The sequence below is a fragment of the Heloderma suspectum genome, chromosome 5 (genome assembly GCF_057233095.1).
Source record: "Heloderma suspectum isolate Gila_16-S chromosome 5, 16-S_ref, whole genome shotgun sequence".
NCBI classification, from domain to species: domain Eukaryota; kingdom Metazoa; phylum Chordata; class Lepidosauria; order Squamata; family Helodermatidae; genus Heloderma; species Heloderma suspectum.
Genome location: NC_139462.1, coordinates 20,931,516 through 20,948,654, shown reverse-complemented (window position 1 = coordinate 20,948,654; position 17,139 = coordinate 20,931,516).

The window sequence follows — 17,139 nt, the reverse complement described above, 5'->3', positions numbered from 1 at the left end:
CCAGGGAGTTTTCTCTTCGCATTAGGTGGCCAAAATATTGGAGCTTCAGCTTCATTATCTGTCCTTCCAATGAGCAGTCAGGGTTGATTTCCTTTAGGATGGACTGATTTGACCTCCTTGCAGTCCAGGGGACTCGTAAGAGTCTTCTCCAGCACCACAGTTCGAAAGCATCAATTCTTCGGCGCTCAGCCTTCCTTATAGTCCAGCTCTCACAGCCATACATTACTACTGGGAAAACCATAGCTTTGATTAGACGGACCTTTGTCGGCAAGGTGATGTCTCTGCTTCTTACTATGCTGTCTAGGTTGGCCATAGCTTTCCTTCCAAGGAGCAAGCGTCTTTTAATTTCATGGCTACAGTCACCGTCTGCGGTGATCTTGGAGCCCAAGAAAGTAAAATCTGTCACTGCTTCCATTTCTTCCCCTTCTATATGCCAGGAAGTGATAGGGCCAGATGCCATGATCTTAGTTTTTTTAATGTTGAGTTTCAAACCAGCTTTTGCACTCTCCTCTTTCACCCTCAACAAGAGGCTCTTTAGATCCTCTTCGCTTTCTGCCATTAGGGTGGTATCGTCTGCATATCGGAGGTTGTTGATAATTCTCCCGGCAATCTTAATTCCGATCTCTGATTCATCCAACCCAGCATTTCTCATGATGTACTCTGCATATAAGTTAAATAAGCAGGGTGACAATATGCAGCCTTGTCGTACTCCTTTCCCAATTTTGAACCAATCGGTTGTTCCATCTCTGGTTCTTACTGTTGCTTCTTGACCCTCGTACAGGTTTCTCAGGAGACAGGTAAGGTGGTCTGGTACTCCCATCACTTTAAGAATTTGCCACAGTTTGTTGTGATCCACACAATCAAAGGCTTTAGCGTAGTCAATGAAGCAGAAATAGACGTTTTTCTGGAATTCTCTTGCTTTCTCCATGATGCAGCGAATGTTGGCGATTTGATCTCTAGTTCCTCTGCCTCTTCGAAACCCAGCTTGTACTTCCGGTAGTTCTCGGTTCGCATACTGCTGAAGCCTAGCTTGTAGGATTTTGAGCATAACCTTGCTGGCATGTGAAATGAGCGCAATGGTGCGGTAGTTTGAACACTCTTTGGCGTTGCCCTTCTTTGGAATTGGAATGTAAACTGACCTTTTCCAGTCTTGTGGCCACTGTTGAGTGTTCCAGATTTGTTGGCATATTGAATGCAGCACTTTAACAGCATCATCTTTTAGGATTTTAAATAGCTCAGCTGGAATACTGTCATCTCCGCTAGCTTTGTTGTTACTAATGCTTCCTAAGGCCCACTTGACTTCACTCTCGAGGATGTCCGGCTCAAGTTCAGTGACCGCACTATCATGGCTATCAGGGACATTCAAATCTTTCCTGTATAGTTCTTCTGTGTATTCTTGCCACCTCTTCTTAATCTCATCTGCTTCTGTTAGGTCCCTGTCTTCTTTGTCCTTTATCATGCCCGTCTTTGCACAAAACGTTCCCTTGAGATCTCCAATTTTCTTGAAGAGATCTCTAGTCTTTCCCATTCTGTTGTTTTCCTCGATTTCTTTGCATTGTTCATTTAAGAAGGCCTTCTTGTCTCTCCTTGCTATTCTCTGGAACTCTGCATTCAGTTGGGTATATCTTCCCCTTTCTCCCTTGCTTTTCGCTTCCCTTCTTTTCTCAGCTACTTGTAAAGCCTCATCAGACAGCCACTTGGCTTTCTTGCATTTCTTTTTCTTTGGGACGGATTTCGTTGCTGCCTCCTGAACAATGTTATGGACCTCCGTCCATAGTTCCTCAGGCACTCTGTCTATCAGGTCTAATCCCTGAAATCTATTCCTCACCTCCACTGTATATTCATCAGGGATATGATTTAGGTCATACCTGAACGGTTTAGTGGTTTTCCCGACATTCTTCAATTTAAGCTGAAATTTTGCAAGAAGCAGCTCATGATCTGAGCCACAGTCAGCTCCAGGTCTTGTTTTTACTGACTGTATGGAGCTTCTCCATCTTTGGCTGCAAAGGACATAATCAATCTGATTTCGATATTGACCATCTGGTGACGTCCATGTGTAGAGTCGCTTCTTGTACTGTTGGAAAAGAGTGTTTGCTATGATCAGCATGTTCTCTTGGCAAAACTCTATTAGCTTTTGTCCTGCTTCATTTTGTACACCAAGGCCATGCCTGCCTGTTATCCCGGTGATTTCTTGACTTCCTACTTTAGCATTCCAATCCCCTATGATGAAGAGGACATCTTTGTTTGGTGTTAGTTCTAGAAGGTGTTGTAGGTCTTCATAGAACCGATCAACCTCAGCTTCTTCGGCCTCAGTGGTTGGGGCTTAGACTTGAATTACTGTGATGTTGAATGGTTTGCCTTGGATTCGTACTGAGATCATTCTATCATTTTTAAGATTGTACCCCAGTACTGCTTTTCCCACCCTTTTGTTGACTATGAGTGCTACTCCATTTCTTCTAAGGGATTCTTGCCCACAATAGTAGATATGATGGTCACCTGAATTAAATTCCCCCATGCCTGTCCATTTTAGTTCGCTGATTCCCAAGATGTCGATGTTCAAACTTGCCATCTCATGTTTGACAACCTCCAGCTTACCTTGATTCATTGATCTTACATTCCAGGTTCCTAAACAATATTGTTCTTTACAGCATCGGATTTTCTTTTCACCGCCAGACACATCCACAGCTGAGTGTCCTTTCGGGTTTGGCCCAGCCGCTTCACTCTTTCTGGCACTACTTGGAAATACCCTCTGCTCTTCCCCAGTAGCATATTGGACACCTTCCGACCTGAGGGGCTCATCTTCCGGCGTCATATCTTTTAGCCTTGTGATACGTTCCATGGGGTTTTCTTGGCAAGAATACTGGAGTGGGTTGCCATTTCCTTCTCCAGTGGACCACATTTTGTCAGAACTCTCTGCCATGACCTGTCCGTCTTGGGTGGCCCTGCACGGCATAGCTTATGGCTTCACTGAGTTACGCAAGCCCCTTCGCCACAACAAGGCAGTGATCCATGAAGGGGTTTCTGACATTGGGCAGGTGTAATCCCCTTCTAGGGGGCTACTATGCCTAAAATGATCATCCAGTTCTGCCCAAGAGAAAAAAGTCACAGTTTTTTTTTCTAATTACCCATGGTAGTCAACAGGAAGCATAAAGACTCATTTTTCCAAACCTTGACTCAGGTTTGGTGCTGAGCTGAAGTGATCCGACTACAAATTGGCCAGAGCAGAAGCGGCGTGTTTTCCAAAATGCTGAATCGGGGTCTAAGTTGAAGTGGGGTGGGGGATGAGTGCACACTTATGTATGTATGCATGTAATCTATACACACAGGTAAGCACACCACATGCACACACCACACACACATATATTAGAGGTACGCTGAGCATCGGATATTATATATATATATATATATATATATATATATATTTGTGCAAATTTGTGTTATGGGCATGTGCCCAGGATCTTTTAAGAACCTAGAACGCCCCTGGAGTAGACCCCTGCCTTCCAAAGGGAGGGGGTCAAAATGGGCAACCAAGAGGTCGCCCAGAGCCTCGACAGTGAAACTGACTGGCTGGCTCATCAGGTGGCTGAGCCAAGCCAGTCAATCATAGACCTTGAAGGTAGGTTGGCTGGCCAGTTAGGGGCAGTCAAAGCCACTCGTGGGTGTGCTAGCAACTTCTGAGCAGGCTCCGTACAGCACAGCCTCACTATAGCCCAACCCAGGAGGTGTGGGGGACTGACTTCGAAGCGACTAGCAGCAGCACCATCATCCCCAGCTGTTTTCATGTGCAGTGTGTGTGTGTGTGTGTATAAGAGAGTGTGGAAGAGAGCTGTAAGTTGGACTGTAGACTGAGACAGATGGTTGGTTTTCATATTTACGGGTATTTTGGTTTTAGATCTTGGTTTTAAAATGCATCTCTATGGTAAGGGGAGTCCCTAATTTACCGAAGCATAACTTTTTCTTTCAGATCCAATTTCACCTCTGCGATCTCCAATTCATTCATTTAGGCCACAATCCTATGCACACTTTCTTAAGCCCAACTGAGCGCAGACTTACATCTGAGTAAACATGCATAGGACTGCTCAGTGTTTTTTTTTAAAAAGCTTTTCCTTCTGGGCTCTCTGGCTGGCTGGCTTAGACTAATCAATTTGGCCCAAATCTTTCCTTTCTCTGGCTGGCTTCAGACGTAACGCTAAGTCATGGTGGGGAAGCAGCCTGAGCTGCCCATGATGGGCTAGCGTGTCCTGGGGAGGGGGGCGGTTTTCCTGCCCATGATGGGTTAATTCCCCTGATTAAGCCACCCTCAGAACCCACGCTCTGCAGTAAGGATTATTTTACCTATGGTGGGTTAGCGTGGTGTCAGTTGTGCCACCATAGGTTACAGAGGTCGCCTATAGAGCCGCTCGGCAAGAGCAGCCAAAAATGCTGCCACCGCCCTCCTCCTCAAGCAGTCTCTATTCCCACCACAAAGGAAGCTGGGATACTTGCCAGCTGGGCGGTAGGACTACAGGAGAAGGAGGGGGGTGAGAGGGGGGAATAAACCACACCGTGTAGCTTGTTTGCCTGCTGGTCTGACAGGAGCACAGTAGGTTGTTGGCATAACCACCTACCCAGCGTAGCTTGCTTGCCACCCACCATGGGTTAATATGACGTGTGAACAGCCTCTCTTGTGTTGGGAGTCTGGAGAAAATCATGGTGTGTGTGTGTGTGTGTGTGTGAGAGTGAGTGAGTGAGAAATTCATGGAAGTCTGTGTTCCCGTCTTGTTTAAGCTATCGCTCCCACCCCCAGGAACTTGAGACTGGAAAACGTAAGGGGTTTGTGTGAAAAATCGATGCATCTTGGCCTGCGTCTGGTGTCTGTTCTAATGCATCTCAGTCACATCGTGAATATGTGCTATTAAAAATCCTTTCCTTCCTCTCTGTTGTACAAATGAATGCCTTAGAATACATATTTCTGGCTAAATTCCTCCTATGTAATGCTTGCTGGGCCACACTGCTCTCTGTTGGTTCTGTGAGGTGGCCACTGTGATTATCTAACCCTCTCTCTCTCTCTCTCTCTCTTGCAGTCATTCGTATTGCTGCCTCAGTTTACCTGTATGTGGAATGGGTTTCTCCCTCTCCCCCCGCCCCTTGCTTTAAATCCTGGAGAAGTAGGCTCTGCCATAAATTGCTTTCTCTGTGTTGTTGCATACTCTGAAGAAACAGGGAGGGGGTGGGATTGGTGTTTTAAACTGTAAATTTTGAGCTGTTTTTGGCCTCCATTTTACTTGGCTAATGCATCTCATTGTGGACCATGTTTGGCATCCGCCTTGTTTTGCTTCATAATGCATCTCAATCACATTGCAAACATGTGGTTTTAAAAATCCTTTGCTTCCCTTCTGTTCTCCAAATGTTTGCCTTAGAACACATATTTAATGCCTTAGAACACAGATTTAATGGGGAGTCAGAGATCCGCCCCCCTTCCCCTTGCAGCTGGTGTGGAGGGAACCAGCTGCCTCTCCGATGTTGGAAACTTGACCTCAGAGAGGGGGGAAAGGGCACATTCTGGTGGGCATGGATTGCATTTGGCATAGGGAAGTATTTCCATTATATTCTAGGGCATTTAGTTTATAGTGTGCTTGGTGCGGATGAGGCAGCTGCTTATACCATTCTTTCATGTATTCACAGGATGCGACACTACATCATCTTTTGGAGGTCATGGGAAAAAGTCTGCATGGGAAACACTTAATACTTTTCCTGAAATTACCCAAACATTTAAATTTTCGTCCCTACAATCCAAAGATATAAATGACTTAACCAATGATTTAGAAACATTTGTTGTCCTGTTACTCGACAAATCATCATCCAGTTCAAGCATAGACGAGACTAGAAAGGAGCTCTTTGCCAAAAAAAGGGTAGTCATTGACAGGATACCACCAACCAAAGCAGCCTTAGAGCAACATGCATTGCAGTCTGCATATCAACCTGGATATTGCTGGGGACAATGTTTGGTCAAGCGACCTAGGGTGCCGGATCCAGGAGCTTGGGGTTGGCACAAAGATGACGAATCAACTTGGAAACCTATATGGACTAATCTTTCTGAAGCTTCCTCAGTATGCAAGGAATTATTAAACTGTTCCTGTAAGAACTGCAATACCAGCCTGTTGCAAGTACAAAAAAGTGTTACTAACAAGTATAATGCTGTGCAAGTACCATAATTGTGAAAATGATGATGATGTGTTTGAAAAGTAAAGAAAACATGCAGTTCACAGCCAATACAATGAAACCTATTTACTTCACGAAACAATAAACAAGATGTCCCTGATGATTTATTAACAATGTTAAATGAAAAATATATTAGTTATTTACATTGATAGTGTTTAATTGTAAAAATGCATACATTTTTAATAAATAAGCTAATCAATCAATACAAATGTTCAAAGTTTTATTTATGGGCATTTTTTATAGAGTCACTATATGTGGCCACCATTTTGAAAACAGCAGCCACGGTATTTGGGCCATACCTCAAAATTAATCTTACATATTATGGAAAGTTATGGAAAGTTTCATGCTTTATTCCAGAAGTGCATGGTTTTCCCACTATCCGCCCCACTACTATATAAAAGACCGCCTTTTCCCACACAAACCTGACCACAGGCTGTGTTTGTCATCATAGATTTTGCTCTGTACCCCATTGTCTTCACAGGCTTGTCAGGCTGGGATGTGAGACAGGGACTTTTGGGTTGTGGCACCCCAGTAGTGGAACCCCCTCCTCTGGGAGGCCTCATTGGTACCTTCCTTTCTGCCTTTTGTAAAAACATTTTTGTTTCACCAGGTATTTAGAGTTTTTATTCCCCCATTACGAAGTCTTCTCGTGGTTCTCATTTCTGCTTTTACTATATATAGATTTGTACATATATTTTGTACATTGTGTGTGTGTGTGTGTGTGTATATATATATATATATATGTATATGTATATATATGTATGTGTGTGTGTGTGTGTGTGTATATATATATATATATATATATATATAAATTCTTTGATTTTAATTATTGCAAAATAATTATCTGGGCTAAAAGGTGGGTTTAGAGTAAAATATTTAGATAAATTAAAAGAGTCAAAAATAAATAAATGAAAAATATGTTAAGTTTGGATACCTGTGTGCTCAAGCGTGCGAGCCTTTGGCAGGAAAGAAGTGGCAGGAAAATCTGGACTTTATCCCTAATCACCCCTCGCTGGTAGACACCTGCCCGTCCGTCCCTCCCCAGAAGTGTTTTATCTGCCCTTTTTGCAATACACTCTTGAATGTGACATTCCTAGTCTTATGCAAAGAATGACTGCGGGTGGATGGGTAATTGAATGCAATCTCAAAGCTCCATCAGTGCATGGATGTGTGTGAGAGAGAAAGTGAGAGAGTGTTTCTCTCTCAAGATCATGACTACCCCACACTCTTTGTCTCTCTCTTCCCTGCCCCCCGACTCTCCCTCTCCCTCTCTGGTTTCTTAAGGGTGCAATCCTATGCACTTTTAGACAGAAAAAAGTCCTACAACTCTCAGCATTCTCCAGCCAACCATGCTGGCTGGGCAATGCTGGGAGTTGTAGGACTTTTTTCTGTCTAAACATACATAGGTTTGCACCCTAAGAGAGATAAAGATTAATTAAAAGTTTGAGACGGTACTGATCTTAAGAGAGATGAGGGACTGCCTCTGGCCCCACCCACTGCCCACCTGTGCCCCACTCACACATAAATTCCCTCTGAGGAACTGTAGACCCGGAGCAGAGGTATTGACTCTTTCACACCAAGGACTAAATTCTCTTTTGGATGTGCTCTCAGGGGATGCATTCCAAGAGCAAAAGGGGCCCCAAATATCAACCTATCTTAGCTTCAGGCTCTTTGTGACGCCCCCAGCTCTGTATTGTATTAAAGTATAAGAAATGTATGTGTTTATATTGAGGGCGGAGAGATCAAGGATCTGCTAGCCAGGCCTGCTGTAGCTGGATCCTAGCAGTCCGAGATTAATGAGTGGAGACTTTCCTTTGGGTGGGAGTCTTTCTTTACCTTTCTGCCTAGCCAGAAAAGAAGCCGGAAGCCCAGAATTCCTGGTAGAAAAGACTCAGGCCGCAGCCCTTTTTAACCAGCATCCACCAATAATTTCCCACTGGATCCAGCCCTTATTTGTGACAACCTCCTTATTTCCTGCGAGTTATTATTTCTTTGTTGTTCTGCTGAAAGAAACTGTTCAATAAAGAATTGTTTGTTGGATTTAAAGAGAGTCTTGAGTTAAACTGGCTGAAAAACTGGCACAATGGCATGGAGACTGGCACAATGGCATGGAGACTGGCACAATGGCATGGAGACACAATGGCACACTCTTACTGCCAGTAGCTAAGCCTTAGGAGAAGGCTTTCAACCATTCATTCATTCATTCATTCATTCATTCATTTATAACTTTTCTTGGCCACCTTTCAGGGCAGACGCCCTCCCAAGGCGGCTAAAATACATAAAATACACACTGACAGCCAGTGTGGTGTAGTGGCAAGAGTGTTGGACTGGGAGCTGGGAGATCCGGGTTCTAGTCCCCATTCGGCCATGGAAGCTCCCTGGGTGACTTTGGGCCAGTCACAGACTCTCAGCCCAACCTACCTCACAGGGTGGTTGTTGTGAGGATAAAATGGAGAGGAGGAGGATAATGTAAGCCGCCTTGGGTGCCTTGCAAGAGGAGAAAAGGCGGGATATAAATGCAATAATAAATAACTAAATAGTTAATATATTAAAAGACATAAAACCTACAACAATGACAACAGCAGTAACAGCAACAATAGCAGTCATATCAAGAGAAGGCCATGGTAAAATAATACGTTTTCAAGGACTTCTTAAAAGCCTGCAATGACAGAGTATGGCGGACCTCTGATGGCAGCTTGTTCCAAAGGTGTGGGGCCACCGAATTGGGGGAGGGGGCCTGCACAAAAGCCTGGACACTACCAAACAATTGGTGGCCAGGGAAATGAGCATGGCCTTTTGGGGAACCCCACGGGGCTGGAACAGCACCCCAGGTAGGCTGGATTTGGCCCCTAGGGCTGAGGTTCTCCATCCCTGTCCTAGAGGGGGAAAAGGTTGTCCACTTCTGACTTATGCCTAGGATGGCCACTTACGCATTGTCAAAAAGGAGAACATGTGTTACTCAAAAGAAGAGGACAAATGTTGCGGCAAATTTTCACAGATTTTGCATATGCTAATTTATATGTATGGATGCAAGTTTAGAAATAACTGCTATAATTTAAATAGAAGCAGAAGGCATCTCACCGTCATAGCGGGGAAGACTGTGATCAGGTGACCTCCTCCAGGTGCTGCTAACTGTCAATGGGCAACTTCAAGGCTCCTGCTGTCAGGAGCGCCTTGGCGGCCTCTCCCAGTAGATTCCAATAGCCAACTCAAGACACAGACGAAAGGATTTCTTTTCAAAGCTTTAATCCTTTTACAACTAATTGACTCTTTCAGATGCTAATCACCAGCGACTAAAGCAAGGAACAGCAGAGTGGCCTAAGCTTCAAGTAGTCAGTTGATCCCCGTTTGAAAGAGTCACTTGAAGACTCAGAACTTATGGGCTAGGGAGAAATCCTCCCTCTTTCCCTTGGGTCCATGGGAGGCGGCTGTTGCTTGCGCTCTAAACGGGCGCTACGCCTCCTTTCCGCGCCCTCCATCGCTCGTCGCTCTTTGCGTCTGTGTCGAGCGTCTAAGAAGCCCCCCTCCCGCATTCCCTCACTACCCGGGTTGCTATCTATCTCTGGAATGCTGGCAGGAGGAATCTCTGCCAGGTGCTGAGCCTGTGAGGGATGAGCTGGCCCCTCTCCCGCGGATAGCTGTTCCTCCTCAGTATCCGAACTGCTCTGAGGCTCTCTGGGCTGAGTTTCCACCCTGACACCTGCTGCTGTTCCCCTCTTGTCATTCTTTCCCTTTAAATTGGACTTGGACTGGGCAGCCTGACAAAAAAAGGACTGTTCTCTCTAAAGTAGGACACACAGCCACCCTGCTTATACCTGGGAACTCCAACCAATGGCTTTCCTGCCGCATCCTGATGCACCAAGCAAATGCATCGTCCCCCTGGGTGAGATGCTTGCCGTGTCTTCCAGTTGCCAGCCACAATGTGTTCATGAATGTACAGAGCAGCCTCATATGGCAGGAATGGTAAAAGGAAAGGGTGGAGGGGGCAGGGGGAGGAAAAGGTTGAGAAGTGTCTGCTTGGGAGTCTATACAAACTAAATCAAAGGTATTGTTCAAAATTTACAGCAGGTCATCCTGTCGTTCCCCCCTCCCCCCATTTCTTTTCAATATCGAATGAAGGGCTGGACAGGAAGGTCATCCTTTTCTTATTAATGAGGCATCGCTCGAGCTTTGTCTCATTAGGGCACTCAGAACTGTGCATTTACTGCAATTTCCAGCACTTAATAGAGAGAGGTCGGAGCGGGTCATATTCAATTTTCACTTGGCAGAGGGAGGAAAACTGGAAGCGATTCATTTGCACAAATTTAAATAATTCTCCTTTGCCCGGCCCGCTGTGCAGATCATTCTCGCAATTCGAGCTTTGCTTACAAACCTTTCCCGGCTGCCAACAGTGGGCCCCTCTCCAAAGCTCTATTGGGGCTGACAGGTCCAAAGAATCCAGGTGTCAAAACAGAACTGTTTGCTACTTCCCCGCTGCCACCACCTTGGCTATTCTCCTCCCTCCACCTTTTCCTCCACAACGGGGAATAGTGACTGTCTCTAGCGAGCTCTTAAACTTATCATAAATGTATCAAGATTGCTGTGGGCCATGAAACAGCTGTAGACAATTAATCTTTCCACAATTCTTCGGCATCAGAATTGCTCTCCCCGCAAAGTAACATCTGCTGCGCTGAGGTGATTATTCATGGGCAACGGGTGACACCATAGTTTTATGCATAGAGCCATCAGTGGCAATGAAGCAAAATTTATAGTTTTCCCTGGTTCAGTAAGAATAACATTTCGGCTGCATTAAAACATCATCCATCAGCATTGTCCCAGAGCTCAGGGCCTCATCTCATCTGGAGAAATTAAAAAGTATTCATTTTAATGCTAAGTTGTGAAGTCTGCAGTGACATTGCTTTTAAAAAAAAAATTGTTAGCAATATTGGTGAGGATGTTGGGAAGGGGGAGAAAAAAAAGGTTATGCAGTGCAGTGAAGCTGTGGATTAAATGTGCTACCAGGTAGTAATGATATCCCAATTACTGGGCTGCTGCTTCTTATTTATTCATAACCCCTGAATGCTTAATCAAAAATCCTTGAATCAAATGCAACAGCTAAAGAGGGAACGTTATTTCAGCAAGGCAATGTAATTCTTTAGCTTGAAAGAACAAGAAAAGGGGAGGGGGAGCAAAGCCCCATTGCTCTAATCACTGAGAGGATAGATACAATATGGAAGTATAGGAGAATTATTTACCCACCAAAAAGTGTCCCAAATTCTTTATTTTAAGCTGATTCATCACTTCTTGGGCAAGGAGCTGTGATCGAGTCGAGAAAGATCTCAAAGGTTCTTCTTGTCTAAATTAAAAGTAGTGTGAGACGCTGCTGTAGTAAGGTCAAGATTATGAAAGATTTGTGTTATGGTAACAACTTTTTATCCTATGGATGTAAATGGTGAGGAAAGAGCAAAGCAACACTTGTGAGGTTTATGTATCACAGGGAAAATTCACAAGTTAGTGACTTTTGTCTATCATCCTGTTATAATGCTGCTGCTGCTTCATCTTTTTCTTCACTGTCGTCTTCATCATCATTGTTGTCTTATTCTTCTTCGTGGTCTTCTTGGTTGTCTCCTCCTCCTCCTTCTCCTCCTTCTCCTTCTATGAATGACTCTCCGCAGGGTCAGATTGATATTTTACCTGTGATGTTTTGAAAAAGCCAATCCTGGATCGTCAGGACTTGGAGTGGGTGTCATATCTGTAAAATTTAGTGGGAAGGTCATGAGTGATGCTTTGTGTGGTCTGAAGCTGTAGGAGCCACCTCTCATCATAGCTTTGGGCACCAGCCCAGAATCTGCAATGGCTGATTATCGAATATTACCATCCATTGATATCAAAGTTTCTTAAATCACATTTACAAATGTTGATCTGGAGGAGCGTTGGGTGGCCTATGGGTCTTACATTGTTGCATGTCTCCACATAATGCATGCTCCTGGAATGCCTCCATCTTACATCCTATGCACATGCTCAAGCCAGCGTCATGTCACCTCTGTTTGAGAAGGGCCAGGTTTCCTGATAGGTTAGACTGAGCAAGGACATCTGCATTAGTTAATTTACTCTTGCCAGTAAACTCCAAGGATGCCATGTAAACAGCAAAAGTGAAAGCAGTTGATTTCTTCTTTCTCAGGACAAGTAGAAGTGGCATATACTGTATATGGCAGGGATGGGGCTGAAGGCAAAATGGACAGGGCTAGAATATCAAAAATACCAGCAAATGTTAGCTTGTGAGCTTTTCTACATGAGGCATCATGCACTCATCATTCCTACTCATGGTTGTTTATGGGTTCTTTAGATGCTGCTGTGACCTTCCAGTTTCACTTCTGTGTCTAACCAGCACTTTCGGCAAGTTTTTTAGAGCAGGGAAAAAACAGTATTACTCCTGAAAGTGAAAGAAAATGCTTTTTTTCCACATGTGTATTTGCACTCTTCTGCTGTGCCACAGTGCACCTAGAGGTTATCTAGCAGAAAAGCAGGAAAGGAAATTCTCTTTATGTAGCGGTCAGATCTCAATTCTGTGACGAAACCAAAAGTAGATAAAGAAGATTAACAGCCTCATGTAGAACAGCTCTACAGCACTTATTGCCAGTAAATAAGCCTTAGGAGAAGCATTTCAACCTTTTAGAATGTGGGGAGAATTGCACAAAAGCTGGGACTGCACTGGGACTGCACCAATCAGCAATCAGGGGAAAGGGGTGATGCCGAGGAAGTAAGCACTGCCATCTGGAGAACCATGGAGGGCTGGATTTGGACCCTGGGCCTGTGGTTCTGCACCTCTGGAGTAATACCATTTTGTCTGGCACAACATGGTATTCAGATGCAGTGTTTGTATTCAGTTGTGGGCCTCTTGCTTGGAAAAGGGTATAGATAAGTCTTATAGACCCAGAACTGTCCAGAGAAGAGCAGTAATAATGATGAAAGGGTACAAAGGCAGGAGTGATAATGAAGATGGAAGATGCTGGCCCTGATCCAGCTAACGTTAGCTGTAACTACATTGGAACAAGTTAAGTTTAGCAGGATTGGGGCCAATATATTTGGTCTTAGAGTTCTCATCAGCAAATGATGAGCTCAGATAATTCATAAAAAGGATACTGTTAGACCTGCTGGCTGACCATTCCTTTGTTAAGCAGATATCTGGTAAATAGTCCAGGATGGTCAGTTGATGTTTCATCAATGATAATGGATGGTTATGGGGTGGTCTCCTGATAGCTTGGAATCTCTCTGTGTTTTTGAATAAGTTACCAATCAAAATTTGAAGAAGACAACATCTTTCCAGTTGAGGGGAAGGGGCAGGAAGATAGCAGAAACAGGCAGTTTTTGATGGCAAGGAGACAGAGGCAGAAAGTGAGATTGCTTGTGAGTTGGTTGTTAATGTCAGCACTGGCAATGGGACAATATCCTCCATTGCTCTTGAGGGCAACAGAGTAACTTAGTGGGTACAGGGCAAGTCGCATGGCATGCACAGTTCACGGTCCTCTAACACCTTGTCGCAACTCCCTGGCCTCCCCCAGCATTTGCAGCCTGACGTGGCTGCCTCACCCTGCCTAATGGTAGGGCCGGTCCTACCACAGGATATACTGTATTTTCTCATCTGAGTCATCTCAAACTCTTTACACTTTAAGTACTATTCTGCAGTATACCTGCTTTCTTCATAAAGTATATTGTTTAGGTTGTTCTGTAGGGTGAGGGTGCTGTTGTTCCCCCCCCCACACACACAAAGAGATTTGGACTACGTGGTATTTCAATCCTGCCCTGCACTATGATCCTAAGAGAGAGGGGGGTTTTAATGACCAAGCTCACTTCATTATTGTTACATATTCCACTTTCAAAGGTGACACAGCCTGTGGCAGAACTCAGGACCTGCACAGAACAGCTCTAAGTTCAGTCCCTGAGACCCTTAGCAAAAAGACTGCATAAATCAACCTTCTCCAAGCCAGTGCCCTCCAGATGTTTTGGACTACAACTCCCAGCACTCCTGACCATTAGCCATGCTGGCTAGACCAGTTAGGAGTCGAAGTCCAAAACATACTGGAAGGCACCAGGTTGAAGTAAATGATGCCAAGATCAGTTGGCTAATAATCTGATCTAGCATGACAGCTCCTGATATGCGGAGCTGTGCTAAAAATGACATGCTAGGTAGGCAATCCAAATTCTCTACTAAAAAAGGCGGGATTCAGTGGCTTGCATTTATTCCACATTTTTGTCTGCTGTTTGGCATAGTTTGGAACCCTGCAGGGCCCTCGATCCCCATCCACCACACCCTGGAAATCTATCCAGACACACTTTGGGCTTCTGAGATTTCAGCAGTCCTTGTTCATTCACTTTTGTTCCCAGCAAACCTTTCTGTATCCATAAGGACTAGGAACTTCCTTTTTACATGAATGAATACTGGCATTCCCAGCACTTAAATTCTGTGGCCAGGAATTTACATTTCCTCCCACTTTCCTATGCAACATGGCACATGGCCAGCCCTGCTAAAGCTTTTATAACAGGCTTCTCCAACTTGGTGCCCTTCAGATGGTTTGGACTTCAACTCCCATCAACCCCAGAGAGCATGGTCAATAGTCATGAATGCTGGGAGTTGTAGTCCAAACCATCTGGAGGCCACCAGGTTGGGAAAGGCTGCTTTAGATACATTCTAACCAAATGGAACCTGTCTCTGTATTCGTTCCGTTTCTTTTTCTCCTGTCTACCTGGCCACCTCCTCTCCCTCCTTCTCGTCTTAGATGCCACCTATTAGCAACTCTCTTTCTCTCCCTCTCTCTTTCAGTGATATCAGCCAGGCTAAAACAAAAGTGCTTTTTAATGTAGGAGATGTACTTCAGCCATAACACCAGGGTCACTTTCTGAGTAACATTTTATGGGATTGATTAAAGTTTAGCACCATAACCGTTGACTTTATAGGCCTGGGAAAGACACCGGGAGTGCTAAGCTTTGGGTAATTTGTGCTTTGCCATTTAAAAGAAAATCATACAGAATTAAGAGTCCATTGCACTTGAAATTTCAGCAATCTCTTTCCTAATCTCAGCTATATATATTAAAAGCTCTCCTTCCCAGCTTTAAAAACAGAACAGTGGTTTGTAACCAATGGCGTCCATCTATGGAACAGATTCCCCCTACCCATTGCAGCCCCTTGTCCCCCACCCAAATCTGCTCTGCAGGATTGGGGGACACTCTGGAGCAGATCTTTTGGGGATATACGGGGCTGCAAGGGGAAACAGGTGAAGGGAAAGTTCCATTGCATGAGTGGATTGCTGTCTCCTCAGGCAGCAAAACGTCTGGGGCTGATCCTAGGGTTTCTGCATGCATTTCCTCCCTTTTTGCTGCATTTACCCATGGGGGATTACTTAGGCAACCTGATCCTATCTGTGTTGGAGATGGCTCAGGAGAAACAACCAGATGGTGGCAGGGAGCTTCTCCCTCTAACATCTGCCACCAAAGCTGGCCACCTCACTGTGTCTAAGGGCAGGGCCGGCCCTAACACTTCTCTTACTGTCCATTGTAGTATATCCAAGAATCTCTTTTCATTTGGGCGCTCTCTCTCTCTCTCACACACACACACACACAGAGAGAGAGAGAGAGAGAGAATTGGTAGGATAGGATATCCTAAGTTAGATGGTGGCATGAAAGCTAGCCAGACTACTCCTATTTGTGAAAGTAAAAAGTCATCCCAGATGACATTCTGTGCCAGTGGGTGGGTCCTTCCAGACAGAGGGCTCCTAGCGTTAACAATCAGAAGGCATTGTGCAGCTATTCTGTCTTACTTTCTTTCATTATTATTTTTTCCGGTAAGAAAAAAGATGGGGAAGTGGCAGGAAAACACAGGAGGACTACAAAATGGATGCCATCTGGACACACACACACACCCAAAATTCCATGAATGAGGCAGTATGATTGCACAATCGAAGTGTCCTCAGGGAGTATACCCTGTAAGTCATCCTCACCTCTAGTGCCATGGCAATCTCCAATGGACAAACTAGAGGAGGGTTTTTTGGTGCAGCCTTTGATTCAAGGTTGAAAACTGGATCTTGAGCATAACAAGTCTGAGATCATAGCTTTTGTATTATTATTGTTTGATCCCACTTTGGTTTGCTCAGCATGCACCAGCACTGCGTATTCAAGCATCGAGACATGCTGTATAGGGCCATCTTAGACATTACAGTTTTCTTTCTCCAAAGCAAATGTTTCCACACTGAGAATAAAGAGGCACCAGAGAGATGCACTGTTTGGGATTATTAAAGAAAAATGAAAGTGAGTCATGTTCATTAAAGGCAAGCTTGCAGAAATGTTTTATATTAGTGGCTGTGTAATGATTAGAGCTTCCTGTAATAATGTTAATGAAGATTCAACTATATGAATTGAACATTCTCAGTTAATTCACATCCTTTGAACTAATAAGCCCTTAAGGAATCCATGGGAGGAAGTAATGCTTTTAGCTCATTATCTGAATGGGCTGGACAGAACTGGCCTGACAACTGAGTCATATCTGAGGTGGCTCCTAAGCAATGGGATTCTCTCTCCCTTGAGATCAGGTTAGCACACTCTCTGCCTTCCAGAGGAGAATCAGCGATAGACCTCTGTGTTTTGTTGTGCTTTTTCTGCTCTTTTTTACCGTAGGATGTTGGAGCTCTAATACAGTACCATTATTTCCCCCAGGGCCGGCCCTACCATTATACAGGATCATGTGCCCACATCAGGCAGCAGAGCAGGAATTGCACTGCCCTTCCCCCTTCCAGGATGCCCCACCACCACCTCCCTGCCCCCTCCAGCTGATGCTCTGGAGAGCTCTGCCAACCGTTCTCCCACTGTGGCATTTGCTGCAGCAAGAGAACGAGTGGAGTTCTCTGGAGCAACCTGCTGCCATGCACCACTGTTTTTCCTTACTGTTGCTGCGGGGACCTCATGGGA